The sequence below is a fragment of the Talpa europaea genome (genome assembly GCF_964194135.1).
Source record: "Talpa europaea genome assembly, chromosome: 3".
Lineage (NCBI taxonomy): Eukaryota > Metazoa > Chordata > Mammalia > Eulipotyphla > Talpidae > Talpa > Talpa europaea.
In genome coordinates, this window is record NC_140069.1 from 9,561,923 (window position 1) to 9,577,280 (window position 15,358).

Consider the following 15,358-nt stretch of genomic DNA (forward strand, 5'->3'; position numbering starts at 1 on the left):
TACTCCCTTCCTGGATGTGTCTTCTGCATGACATGCACCATCCTATAATTCACTCACTTTCTTTATTGACTGCTCGCATTAGAAAGTCATTGCACAAGTAAGGCTGTGTTTTTCTCTGTGCATGTGTGACTGTTTTGGTACTGAAATACAAAATGATTAAGAGAGTGCCTGGCACATAATAAGTGTTCAGTAAATACTTGTTAAAATAGAGGTCGATGTGTGATGTGGGCACACATTGTTGCATTTTATATAATGTGAACTTCTGCCTGTAAAGTGCTTAATGACATGTCTATTGAAGTTCTTCAAATTCTCTACAAAGTCCTAAGATACTCCACACGTTTTTTGTCTCTATCTTCACAGCAGCACCTGAAATCAGCCTGCACAGAACCTGTTGTTAGCTGACTCTGCTCATCTGTTCAGCTTTACTTCCCTACTCTCTTGACCTCATATGTCATTCTTCAGTATTGGAAAGTGCTCAAGGACTTGGAGATTTCTGATACCTCTTTGCCTTTGCTGATGCTGTTACCTCTCTCTGGAATGCTCTTCTACCTTTTCTGCCCAATTCTCATGTATACTTTAGGACTCCAGGGCTACTCCTCAAGAGGTTTCCGTGAATCCTCAGGTTGAGTTAGGTGTGCCCAGTGCTCTATTCTTCATAGTCACCAGTGCATTCCCCTAGCTTTGCATTTTCCATGTTACACTGAGACTATTTCCTTACATGTCCTTCTCCTCTCTCCTAGACTGCAAACTCTTAGAGAAGAACCCCACAATTAGAGCTGAGATCACATAGAGGAAGAAGGGAGAGTGATGGGGGAAGGTTTCCTAAGGAGACATTTTCCAAGATTCAGTCTCCTTTCATCTGAGACCCATGCATTTCAACCTAAACATCTAGAAGAACATCTGATATAATTATAGAAAGAACAAAGACTTGGATGCTGAACTTACATGACTTTGGATTCTGACTCTCTATTTCCAGAGGTGTATCTTGAATAGGTCACTAAGCCTCAGTGCCTTTGTCTATAGTGTGGCTAATACTACTGACCAAACTATATAAGGCTCAGTGATACCTCGTTCAATGATTCCTTCACCTTCTCATCTCTGGAAAGGAAATAAAATAATCCCCCATGATGCCCATTTATTCTGCCCAGTTAAAGCACAAAAGAACTAGGTAGAGACCTGCCTGATCTGGGGTAAGAGCTACAAGTTGTAGGCGTTGTTAGATGTGGTGGGGCTTGTTGACTTCCTCCTAGGGGCCCAGTTAACAACTGGTGTGTTCCTTGATAGTCAAGTTCAACTTTCACATCTCAGCTCCTCAGAAAGTCGGCAGGAAGTTAACTGAAGTTTATTTCAGAGAGGAGATATCTTTGCCAGATCTCTGTCATTCCCAGAATCATTCCAGTTCCTTCCAGTGAGTATCCAGGGATCTGCAGGCTGCCTTCATTTCTCTCCTAGTACATTAATGGGTAGCACCAGTCTATTGTGTGCCAGGAATTATACTTAAGACTTTAATACAGTGGACTCCTCTTGAATATTCAGAGAAACCTCACAATAAAGAAGGGATGCTTGATCATTTCTGTTTTGCTGTGATCAGGCTCTTTGAGTTTAAATCACCCTCCTTCAAAGTCCCTAGTAGTAGGGGTCATATGTCAATATCACTGGTCTTTGTATAACTGGAATTCATAATCATGGGGTTTCATTTTCAGGCTTGAGCTTATCTCATAGTTTTCTAAGTGTTCATTCTATCAATAGTGGGGAAAGTCAAAGAAAGCAATGTCTAGTGAGAGATATAACATTTTCACTTTTGTTGTTTACACTCTTAATCCTTCAGTTATCTGAATGATGAAAATAGTGACGAAGTGGCAAAGAATGGATTTGGTGAATATCTGATCTGGTGTTGTGAGCTGTATTTGGCATGTTTTCCTTACAGATAGAGAGGCACTATCTCAGTGATTAAGTTCATGGCCCCTAAAGCTAAATTTCTTGGGTTCATTCTTCCTTTCACACATGTTGATTTCCAATAAATATCTTGAACCCAAACTCCATATCAGAGTCTACTTGCAAAGAAACCAAGTTGTGAAAACCAGCCACCTGCAATTTTTATTCTTCATTTGTATTCCTTAATCTTTTGCAATCATTTCTTTGGATGCTATTCCACCGAAACCATCATTATGAGTTTATTGGTCTCACTGCAACACTAATGTTTAATTTTCAGTTTTCACTTCCTTGGTTTCCTCACTGCATTTAATGTAGTTGGCCACTCACTCCATAAAACTCTATTCCTCCGGTTGCCATGATATCACACACATCAGCTAGTGCTTTCACATTTGTCACCTGCACAATCTTCTTTTTCTTCTATACCTCTTTGAATATCAGTGACATACATTTCCCTTTCCCACTCTTCAAATTCCACCAGTTTGGATAACTCTTCAATTTGTATTTTCTGACTTGCTCTATTATCAATCACCAGACTGAAAAAGTCAATTACCTACTGCAGAGTACTTTTTCATCTCTCCACTCTGCTCTAAAGGTAACATGAATTCTATGGGAATTCATCTTCAGCCTGACTGCATGTAAATGTTCTCCTTGTGGTCAAGCAAGAAATCCAGGAGTTGTTCTCAATTCCTTTCCTTCCCTCATGTCCATAATTCTTTACCAATGCCTTGAGTTTTCTTTCTCAGTATGCCGACTTCTTTCCTTTTGTACCTTGTCTCTATTCTATATGTGGCCCTTAGATCTCAACCTCTCTCAAATTGACTTTGGCGATTTTCTTCTAATCAGTCAACCTGACCTATAGGCCATCCTTACTCCATGTAAATGTGAATCTATAGAATAAAAGGACAGCAGGAGCTCTCACACCAATCGTGTATATACCCCTTGGCATAAAATATAGGGAAATGGAAGACTTGCATAGTCTCTGACCCCGTGACATGCCCTAGAATACATCAGAGGAACTTCAGCACATGTGCATGGTGGTGAGATATGCACAAGAATGTTCAGAAAGCATTATTTTTCATAGCAAAAATGTGGACACAACATAAAGGTTCATCAGTAGGGGAAGAGATAAACCATGGCATAATCTTATAATGAAAAAAATGCAATAGTTAAAATAAATGATCTATAGAGTATCTTCTTTGGTAATTAAAAATAGGGAACTAAAGAAAGTGGGTTGCAGAAAAATACTAAGCATTTAATACCTTTAATGTAAAGTTCAAAAACATACATACACAAGCAGTTCTATGTATTGCTTTATATATATATATATATACAAATCAGCAGTAGTATTAACTCATGCATGATGATGATAACTATCAAAGTCAGAATGTGGTTACCCTTGGGAAGAGGGAATGTATAGGAGTGGAGCACACTGGATGTTTAAACCATGTCAGTAATGCTTTCTTGCTTAAAAAATATCTGAATCAAGCATGGCAAAGTATAACCTTTAATTAAACAGAGTAGTGAGTTCATGACTCTTATACTATTCTCTTGAATTTTATCGATGTTAAATAATCTTATAATTGAAAAAATCTGGCAATCTTACCTCATGCTTAAAATACTTCAATGACTTCCAATTGCCTATGAGACAATATTCAAATTCCTTAATGGAAAGCCCTTCTGACTTGTCATGGACATTAGTTGCTATTCTAAAATCTGCTCCTTCCTTGTAAGCAGAGGCTGATTTCCATATGTGGGTTCATATGCAGCTCCATAAAACTGATCCCAAATCTCCATCCCAGGTTTAGGCTGTATAACCTTGGCTTGGCTTAGGAAATGAGGACTCTCTTTCCTCAGTACTCATGTCAGAGATGGTCATATAAAGTAAGTCAGTGAAGTAGAGTAAATCTCAATATTTCTGATGATAAACACAGAATATAATGCTTTCTTTCTTCCTCTATATGTACTCATTTTTATTAGGAGGGCTTTAATAGCAAAATCACCACAAAATCTACAACAAAACTTAAAAATATACAGAGGCTTACACCTGGTCACTCTGCCAACCTCAGTATGTTGCTTCCAAGGGGGATGTACTTATTGACATTGAGGAGGCCAGGAAAGGAGCATAAGGCACAAATCTGGGATTTATTTTTCCCTTTCCATGTGCACATTCCAAAGTAAGGGCTTTGTGCCACACAGGGAGGTGGTCATCTGCCACTGCTAATGTCCGTGACAAATCAGGGAGAAACAGAGGCATCATGTTACCTGACTTCAAACATTACTATAAGGCAATAGTATTAAAAATGATATGATGTCAGTACAAAAATAGATACATGAACCAATATAACACATCAAATGTCCAGAAATAAACTCATGCCTATGCCAGCAAGATAAAATACTCATGATAAAATATCCCTGAACAATTGTAAATAGTGCTATAATAAACATAGGTGTACATGTGTTCTTTTGAATCACTGTTTTTGTGTCCTTTGGGTAGATCCCTAGTAGTGGAATTGCCGGATCGCATGGCAGTTCCATTTTTAGTAGACTGAGAAACCTCCAGACAGCTTTCCACAGTAAACCTGGAAACAATCCAAATGTCCCCAAGTAGATGGCTGGATCAAGAAGATGTGGTATATATACACAATGGAATATTGTTCAGCAATCAAAAAAGATAAACTCATGCCATTCACAGCAACAGGGATGGAGCTGGAAGGAATTATGCTCAGTGAAATAAGCCAGAAGGAAAAAGAAAAACATCAGATGGTTTCACTTACAACAGGAATATAGGGGAACCAAATAGGACATCAGGGTAAAAAAAATAATAATAATAACAGTACAAAACACAGCAAAGCAAAAACAGACAATTATAAACCAGAGACATCCTGCAGAGGAGGAAGAGGGAGAGGCATGAGAGGGAGGGAGTGAGGAGAACAGGGGACTGTGGTGATGGTGCACGGGTGCCTTGGGAAGGAAATTCTAGGGGGACTCTATCTGAGGGGGGGAATATTGTTTAAAAAATGTAAAAAATGATAAATGTTAAAATAAAAAAAGATACATTAAAAAGTTTAGAAAAAAAATCCGTGATCATACAATGGAGAAAAGAGTATCTGAAAAATGATGTTGGGAAAGCTGGAAAGGCACACATAAAAGAAAGAAGTTGGGTTGCTTATTAGCACTATACACAAAAATAAATTCCAAATGGATTAAAGATTTAGCTATAATACCTGCGACAATAAAATACATAGAAGAAAAATTTGGCATTACATTCCTCACTCTCAACAATGATTTTTTTTTTTTTGGTGACTCAACACCTATGGCAAGGGAATTAAAAACAAAAATAAATAATTGGGTTTATCTCACATTAAAAAGCATCTGTATAGCAAAAGAAAATATAAGATGATTAAATAAACATCCTACTCAATGGGGAAAATATTTACATAATATGGAACTTATTGGGATTAATTTTTTTATAGATTTATTTTTTATTTATACAATAGCTGGGGTACAGGCCAGAGGCATGGGAGGGTGAGACGATTCACCAGAGACAGAGTGGGGAGAAGAACAGGCAGATTGACCAAAGTACTCTGCTGAGGGGAGCAGTGGGCATGACAGGAGAGGTCTGCCGTGCCTTGTGGATATCTCTCTGGCCAGTCGGGAATCGAACCCGTGCTGCAGAGGCTGCGGACAACTTCACAGCACTGCGCTCAACCTGCTGCGCCACTGGGGATGCCCTTATTAGGGTTTAATATCATAATTCACCACCAACAAATAAACAGCATCTCAACTAACAAAAGGACAGCTGATATGAAGAGATGATTCACTAAAGTGAATATCTGGAAGGCCAATATACATGAAAAAATGTTCATTGTGTGCCTCCCCGGTGGCGCAGCAGTTGAGCGCTGGGTTGCGAAGCTGCCCGCAGCCTCTGTGGAGCCAGTTCGATCCCCGGCTGCTCCCTGGCCACTGGAGGAGGGTCCACATGGCGCGCAGACCTCTCCTGCCGCCCGCTGCTCCCCTCAGCAGTGTACTTCGGCCCTTCTGCCTGCTCTGCTCCCCGCTCTGGCTCTGGTGAATTCTCTCACCCTCCCGCGCTTCTGACTGTACCCAGAGCTTGTAAAAATAAATAAATCTTAAAAAAAAAGTTCATTGTTCTTTCTGATGAGAGATGCAGACTAAAACTCAAATGAGATCACCTCACACCTGAGGTGAGAATAACACATATTAAAATGACCCCAACAATAAGTGTTAGAGAGGATGCAGAGAAAAATGAGCCCTATTACACTATTGGTGGGAATGAGGACTGCTGATACCATTGTGGAATGCAATCTGGATTTACCTTAAGATACTTAAAACTGAAAATACCATAATATCCAGCAATTCAACTCTTGGGCATATAGCCACAGAATATGAAACCATCACCAAAAAAATCCCTTATGTTCTAAATGTTCACCACAGCATTGTTCACAATAGCTAGGACATGGTAGCAGCCTAAATTTCCTTCAATGGACCATGGGATCAAAAAGATTCTGTACAACCTGCACCCCTATGTTTATAGCAGCACTATTTACAATAGCTAAGCTTTGGAAACAGCCCAAATGCCCAAAAATAGATGACTGGATCAAGAAGATGTGGTCCATAGACACCATGGAATATTACTCAGCATTCAAAAAAGATAAACACATGCAATTTGCAGCAACATGGATGGCGCTGGAAGGGATCATGCTCAGCGAAATAAGCCAGAAAGAAAAAGAAAAACGCCAGATGGTCTCACTCATAGCAGTAATCTAGAAAACTTAAATAAGGGACCAGGAAAATGAATAACTATAAGAAAGTGAAAGTCAAAATCAACAAAAAACTATGAACCAGAGACACTCTATGGGGGGTAGAGGGCGGGAGGGGAGGGATTGGGGTCAAAATAAGGGGGTTGCAATTGTATGGGGAATATAAAAATAAAATTTATTATTAAAAAAAAGATTCTGTACATAATACTATAGAAAGATACAGAGAGACAAGAAAAGTTGAAATGCAGCCATTTCCAACAAAATGGAGGGAATTTGAAGAAATTATATGAAGTAAAATAAGTGAATGATTAAAAAAAGTATTTTGGACATTCTTATTCAATTCGACAATGTAAAGCTAGTCATACAAACACCTTGAGGGCTAGGAGGTTAAGAAGGATGGGGAGGGAAAGCATCAAAGAGACATAAGCCACGGTGATGGGGCAAAAAGTATTTCTCTGCTAGATTCCCCAAAGTGAGTTTAGAATCCCCCTCAAGTTCTCTCAGAGAAAAATGCTAACATGCCTGTTATCAAAACTCTGGTGTCATTATTCACGTTTCTATTTCCTTCCTGGAAAATTACTCAATGTCTTTTTCACCTTTGTGTCCCGGTCCCTAGAATAGTTCCTGGCCAGCAATGGTAACTTAATCACGATTTTTGAGGGAATGGGGCAGATGAATAAATGGCTGGGTTGCTGCCTCTAGTAAAAAAGTGATATATTTACTAGAGAAAAAAATAGCCCTCAACTTCTTAATAGGCCACCAATCTTATTAATTCCAACTCTTTTGGCATAAGTTAATCTTAACCACCTCCTCTGAAATGCTCTACATCCAAATATAATAAAACGAGGGAGTAGAGGGGTCAGTGTGTGAATTCTGGGGGTGAAAGCCACAATTCAGTCCTTAGCCAGGGCCTAGCATTCTGTAGAAACATTTTAGAAACTATTCAGCAGAGTCTCTACTTAAATCTAGTTCCCAAACCTGCAACATCAGATTAACTGTGAGCTTGTCAAAGATGCACGTTCAGAATTTGAATCAGAATTTCTGGGGTGGAGCCAAGGAACTTACATTTTAACAACCATTCCAAGTGATTTGTATGGATTCTAAAGTTTGAGCATTACTGCCCTCAGGACACTACTTTCTCAGTAAGATTTTGTGAGTAAACTTGTTTCATGATGAAATTTTCAGAAATGCTCACTCAACAAAGCTGAGTGGGTCTTCATTTTTTTTTTAAGATTCATTTATTTATACAAGAACAGGGGTGCAGGCCAGATGCGCGGGAGGGTGAGAGGATTCACCAGAGACAGAGCGAGGAACAGAACAGGCAGACTGAAATACACTGCTGAGGGGAGCAGTGGGTGAGACAGGAGAGGTCTGCCGCACCATGTGGATATCTCCCTGTCGGCCGGGATCGAACCCTCACTGCAGAGGCTGTGGACAGCTTCACAGTGCTGCGCTCAACTGCCTGCGTCACCAGGGAGGCCCAGGGTCTTCGTTTTTAGTGGGAGTTTAGGAACTTGGGATGAGCTACTGGGTAAGGTAAATCACTGAGAAGGATACTTATGTCTCCATAGAATGTCTTCCCACTGTGATAAACCCCTCCCAGTTTTTAAAGTCAAAACAATTATTAACTCCCAGAAGATCTAGGAAGACAACTTATGATCCAGAGAAAGTTGTCCTGTATTAATGATCTGCTTCCATAGGCTACTGTTTTATTTGTTATCAGGCTTAAATTTACTTCCTTAACAAAATTACATGATCCATCCACATGAGCAGACACTGAGCCTTATATTTCATATCTACTCCTACCTAGAGTTTCCTTAGAGAAGTTGCTCAATAAATATCACTAAATGACCATTTTATTTACTTTATAAATAGATGGACCCTAGCTTGTGTCCCTTAGATGTCATATGAGGACATTATTATTGAGCTATTACAACTGCAATAATTCTTTAGTATGGTAATAGTGTAAAGAACAGGGGATTTGGAGAAGGAAGACAATATCATTTCTGGTTCTTTGTTTGATTAACTCATTGACTCTGAGTAAATTATCTCTTTGTGGTCTAGTTTACTCCTCTGCAAAATTGAATACAGTGGGTTCGCTTAGCAGGATTAGTGGAGGGTTAGGTAAGCTAATACTGGTGCAAAGGATTTTCAAGTTGATATAGAAAGGTGAATTATAAATTTCAGACAAATCTTCCATTGTTTGAAATAGGTGACCCTATCAGTGAAGTATTAGTGCAGAAATTGTCGCAATCAAGCGATTATTTATCTCAAGATGTTTTTGTTTTTGTTTTTAGAGAACTGCTAGACTGGGCTCATCTTAGGGTTCTCCACCCACTTGCTCACCCTATTTTCTTTTTAGTATCTCTATTCATCAGGATACAATGCTGCAAAGCTTTAATGGCATTTAATATTGTGGCAGAAATGAACCTGAATAAAGAATCACAGTTGAATCATTACTAACTTTGATGAATTAGCACCGAGGAACTCTTCAAAATGTCATTTTTCAAGCTTTTTGAATGATTGGTTTTCAATGGTTCCCTCTAAAGAATTTTAATTTTGAGAGCTGCATAGACAAATGCCCACACACAAATCATTTAGTGTCCACCTCCAAGAGGAACGAAAAGTGCTTATGAAGTGAAATTTCACCCTTTCTACTCCAACGGCTCCTACTGGAGCAGAGTTTTTCTTTGTTTCAAAGTCTAACTTGGAAAAATTTTTTTGAAGCAGGTACTTTTGAGAGTAGGGAGAATGCATCTCAAATGATTAAACTTGTTTAAGGAATGATCCATTATTCCTTCCAATAATGTAAAGAGAAAATTTCCAGTAATACTGAAGATGATTTCATTGACGGTGGTAACAACTACGTACCACACACCCTTTGTGTCCAATATTTTATGGCTTCATTTGATGCTCTAACAAACTCGGTTGGCCAGTACCATTCCTATTCCCTTGTTTATAGATTAGGTGATTGATTTAAAGAGGTCTGGAGTGGTGAAGCCACTCACTCAGTATGACAAGGTGTTAAGCGGTGCAGCTTACCTGGTGAACATGGGGTCCCTGTTCTGGTATTCAGAACTCAGAAAGATTGGTCAAAACCCTTAAAGCTCTTCCAGCAGTAAAATGGGAATGATTTGGAGCCTCCTAAGAATGAGATAGTCCATGTGAAGAAACAAGTCTACTCTAAAGAATATTAAATGCTGAGGGTGTTTTGATTTCTTTTTGGCAATTCATTTGACTGCTGCATCTTGCTTAACACTGATAAGTCTGGCCCTAGAATCGGTGCTGGGATGGAACCCCAGAGTTTCCACCTACTTACTGTGCAACCTCAGTCAAGTTACAAACTTACCCTTGCCACTATATTTGCATTTGTAAAATATAGAAACTGGAGCTACTCACACACACACAGCTACTCACACACACACCTGCACACGTGCATCAGCCTGAGAACAAACAGTACTGACATCTATGTCCTTAATAAGTTTTATCTACATTAACGTTGATGTGGCTTTCCCATAGAAGCTTCCTTCTGCCAGCAATTGAAGAAAGACATTGGCAAAGAAAGCAAGGCACAGGAGAACACTCTGACATCCTTGAAAGCATTAAAAGGGCTCCCCGAAATGAATGTTCCTCCCGGAGAGAGCGGCGCTGCCTCTCTTTTTGTTTCATTTTCCCCACTTGTCTAATCTACTCGTGTCCTCCAAGTAAGGACACATCGGTAGCTACGCAAGAGTCATGGTGATGAGAATAATTGTGAAGTTGCTGAGTCCTTGCAATGTTTATTATTTAGGTTCTTAAGTATAGATAATTAAAAACCCATCATCATTGATTCTCTCACCATTGCAAAAACCTGGCCGGTAGGGCCCCACCCAGCCTTTGGGGCTATGTGTTTACTTTTACACAGCCTCTTTATAAACCTGACTCAGTGTACTCCCTGAGGAGTACAATGTGTACATGACAAGGTGAAATCCCTTATTGTTTCAAATTTACATTTTTCCTGAGTTTCATATTTTCATTGCCTTTCCTTTGTCTCCAATGTACCAGGTTCTTATATGTTCATACCACATTTACTGCAGTTTGAAATGGTTTTTCAGCAATGGGACATTAACAATCCTGGAGTGTGACACTGAAGAAAGTTCCCTTTGTAAGCTGTTCAGGCATGCTCAGTGCTAGCCTGAAAATATGTTTTTCCTTAAGTCCTTTGAGAGAGTCGAGCCTAGGGGCTGGTAATTATGTACAAGGGTCTAGTAAAGAGCCTATTTGATTGCTAGAAACCCTAGCAGGTAGTGAGGAGAGGCCTGTGATGATTTATTCCAGGGGAAGAAAGATGTAAATGTTTACTAAAATCTTTCTAACTGTTGGGCATTGAGTCTCACCCTTTCATATTTCCTCCTACCTTGGATGTGATTTCATCCAAAGTAATAATTCAATGTAATTCTCACGACGGTTTGGGGGAATTGATATTATCTTTTTTTTTTTTTTAATGAAGAATCAGAGCCTGTATGAGACTTAGGCACAAGTAGGTAAAATAAATTAGATCTGACCTTTCATTAACATACCAATTGCTCTATAACAAGTTGTTCCAAACGTGTATGGCTTAAAACAATAAGCCTTTATTATTTCACAGCTCCTGGCACATTGGAAGTCCCTTCTAAGTGATGGCTCTTTTTGTTGATGCTGTGGTCTTCTTGGGGCTGTATATGGCTGGATTAGGATGTGTTTTGGACAGAATCATAGATGGCAGAGTTACAGAAAAATAAAAATCTAGGCAAGTGTGTATTACGGTAAGTGCTTTACTTATATGAATTCAATTAAAATTCACAATAGCCCTGAGGTAGATTGTAGTATCATCCGCATGTTAGAGATGAGAAAACAAACTCTGAGAGACAAGTCTTGCTCAAGATTATACAAGCAGGTTAATGGCACAGGAGAAGTCAAACCCATGCAGAATGGTTGCAGAATTGCTGTTCCCACCCTCTACCTCATGCAGCCTAAGGTCTGGATTAAGAAGGTGGCTGTATACCATGAGCATATTCCTTTATCTGAGGGGTGACAGGAGTGATTGAAGAATAAGGCGACGAGAGGATTGCATTTACTGATAAGAAAAATGACTCTTGCTACTCTGCACAGAATTGATTGGAGGCCTGAGAACGTAGAGACAGGAAGACTGCGTTGAAGCTGATCTAGTGGGTGAGATAGGGTCCCTTTGAGGAGTAAGAGGAACAATGAGGAACAATGTTCTCTTAATGAAAGCTTTGACTTTGTCTTTCGTCATTACCTTGTGTCAGACACTGTTTACCAAAGTCCATCTTCCTTTTCTCCTTCAGATATAAGCACGCCTCTCCGAGCTTCTCTTGTAGTTAGTTGTGGCTCTGGGCCTGAGCTTTGGTCAATGGAGTGTGGATGGATGTGATGTGGATCACTCCCTTGCTCTCGTCTTTATTTCCTTTCCTCTTCTGGATGAGAGTGACGAAAACCTATAGCATGACTTTAGAAGCTACATGTTCAAGATGATGGAATCACTATCATCATGGATCCCTGAACACTGTGGAGCAAAACTTTAACCCTACCCCCCAAAACAGACACTTTATTTGCCACTTCACTTGACTGTCACATAAAGACACGACGGAGGTTTGTGTTGCACTAAGCTATTGCAAACTGGAGTCTATTTGTTATCACAGCCCAACCTAAAGTCTCTAATACATTGCTCATTCAAATAAGGCTGAGATTATGGGAGCCTGCTGCCCAGAGATATTGGATTGTTGGAAAAATCATGACGCATTTTTGTGTAGAAAAAATACGTCATGACTTTTCCAACCACCATTATTTTAAAAAAACATTAGTGAGCATTTCTTCTCTTGATGTCACTCTCTCATGCTTCTTGAAATTCCTTTCCACCACAGTACCTTGTGGGAAATCCTTTTGGATACATCTTCGGTGAGGAGAAATTAAAAAAAGAGAGAGCATGAAATGATTAAAAATAGTATCTCTTGTTTCAGGTACAAATGACGTCATTTGCCCTGGTGGGAACAGCTTGATGGCTAGTCATTCGTAACCCACGGAGCACTGAGTTTCTCAAATTAGAATATTTTTAACTTATGAAGGTCAACTTCACTGGAGAGTTTACCCTGGTGATTACCCCAAATATGTAAAATCCATCTTTCAAACACAATGGCAGGAAACCAGAAATGGGTAGGCATACTTTTGACTCTGAGAGAGTACAAAGTGAAGTGGGCCCCTGAGGACTGACACCACTGGAAAAACAGCAGAAACTGGTTTGTTTCTTTTTTTAAAGAGCAGTCAACCTCAAACTTACTACTAATGACTGCATTTCATTTCAGTCTACCCCCGTGGTTTTGTTTCTGCTACTCTGAAATGTGGGCCCTTTTGGTCATTCTGACAGATTTTCCAGCACTAAAAATATCAGGGGCTTAACTGACAAACCATGGGTATTTTTGACAAGATAGTAGATTAGCCATGGGAAATTCTCTTCACCTGCTTATTAAAAAAAAAAAAAAGTAGAGAAAAAAGAAAAAAGACCCTTGAACTTTATGAAAATTCTTTCACTGGTACTGGTAGGACTAAGGTGGACCTAAGACTTCTGAATCTCTTTATCATCTACCTTGACTCTTATTTATACATAAGTGGTACACAGTTAGAACACAGTTCATGATTTTAAAATGAGCTGCTATTAATCTCTATAGGTGTTAATAAATCTGTTTTTTAAGAATTCATACATTAAAACTAGATGAGGTAAAATGCTTACTTTTCATGAAAATTCAATGATAAATCTCATCCTGCTTTTAAAGGCATATTTTGGTCCCTACTATGTGCACATGCTCAGCTTGCTGGCAGGAAGACCGAATGTAAAGTGGTTATGTAACTTAAGGTCTACAGCTGGAAAGTGCTAGCCTACTTTGAAACCACTTTACTCTCAACTTACTTTCACGGTCTTGTGATTGTCAACAAGCTCTTATATTTTCTGTGGGCCCAAATTTCTGGTAAACACTGAAGACAGAGACTTTGTCTCTGCCCTCATGAAGAATATCATTGAGGAGAGAAGTCATACTAATGAAACCACACAAATAAACATTGGCTTATAAAATGACACAAATGCTTTAAGGAAAAAGAAAATGGTGTTTTGTGAGCACATAATGAAACATCTGATCACATCTAGTCAGTGTGTCATGTTTTTCTGTAGAAGGAGTCTGGGAACTGACATCTGAGGAAATAGCAGTATTTCTCAGGCAGGTGTGGTAGATAAAAAAATGACCAACTTCTCCCATCGAAAGGTTAGAATCAGCCTTACTGATACTGAATCTTTGACTCATTGCATCCAACAGAATGTGTCAGAAGTACCCACTTTTGCTTTTTCTGTCTTGGAAGATGGCCTTGAGACTGCCAACTGAAGTCCAGTCTGGCCTATTGGATTATAAGAAGAGCCATCTGTGCTGAGCCCCCTGCGTCCACCCAACCGACAGGCTGCTCCAAATGTTAGCAAAGACTTCTTAGCTCATCCTTTCCCGCGCAGATGCCAGACACCTGCAGCTGCGGAAGTAACTTCATGAGATCCGAGAAGAAGATCGTGACCCAAATCACCAACCACAGAACCATGAAATAATACAATGGCTGTGAATTAAGACACTAAGGTTAATGATAGTTGACTTTTGGTAATAGATTGCTAGCCCACGAGTGTAGTATGGGAGTTGGAACTGAACTGTAGTCAGAAGGGAAGATAAATACAAAAGTCCTGCTGGAAGAAGGGAATATGAAGGAACTGAAAGATAAACAAGAAGATAGAAGATTTTGGAGGGGTAGACAAGCTTCAAATCAAGTAGTCTTTTAGGACCCGTGAAATACCTAAGTTTTTATATAAAAAGCAAAGGAAAGTCATCAGAGGGATTTGAAGCAAGGAAACGGCATGCTTGTTATGGTTAATGTGTGTGCATGGCTAACTTCTCTTGCCAGACTGCAAAGCATCATGGCTGGGAATCTGTACTGAACATTCATAACAGAAGATTAGTAAGTCTTCTTTTACTGTTTGAATGATTGGATCATCAACATACCCAGTAGGAAGATAAAGAAACCAAACAAACAAAACAAACTAAATTAAACAAAAAAAATGCCTGCAGAGAGCAGATTTTTGGTAGCCAGAAGGAAAGAGGGCTAGGGGGAGAAACAGGTGAGTTTAAGGATCATTGGTATGATCCTGGATGGGATCTAGACTTTTGTGGTGACATAAAGCTGTGCATCTAAAACTCACATAATCTTATTAACAAGTACTGCTTCAAAACTAATGAATGAATGAATGAATGGGAGAAAAAGATACCTAGTAGAAAAAGGAAATACAGTCTCAGAAGTCTGGGTAAGTTCAGAGGACTGTGTAAAGTCCGAAAATATAGGACGTAAGAACAGACACATACACCCCATCCCACGCTCAGTTTGAACTACTGGGGCAGCCCATCTATGGTCGGAAAAAGTCATTCATTCTACTGAAATTCCCAATCACACAATTGCCTTTGATTCATCTGATCAACTAGCAGTGTTACCTTCTTTGCATTTGAAGTAGGCTGACCTGTAAAAAGGGAGAAGAGATACAAGAAAAATCAGGTTCCTGAGCTGAATCTTTGTCTGTAAACTTG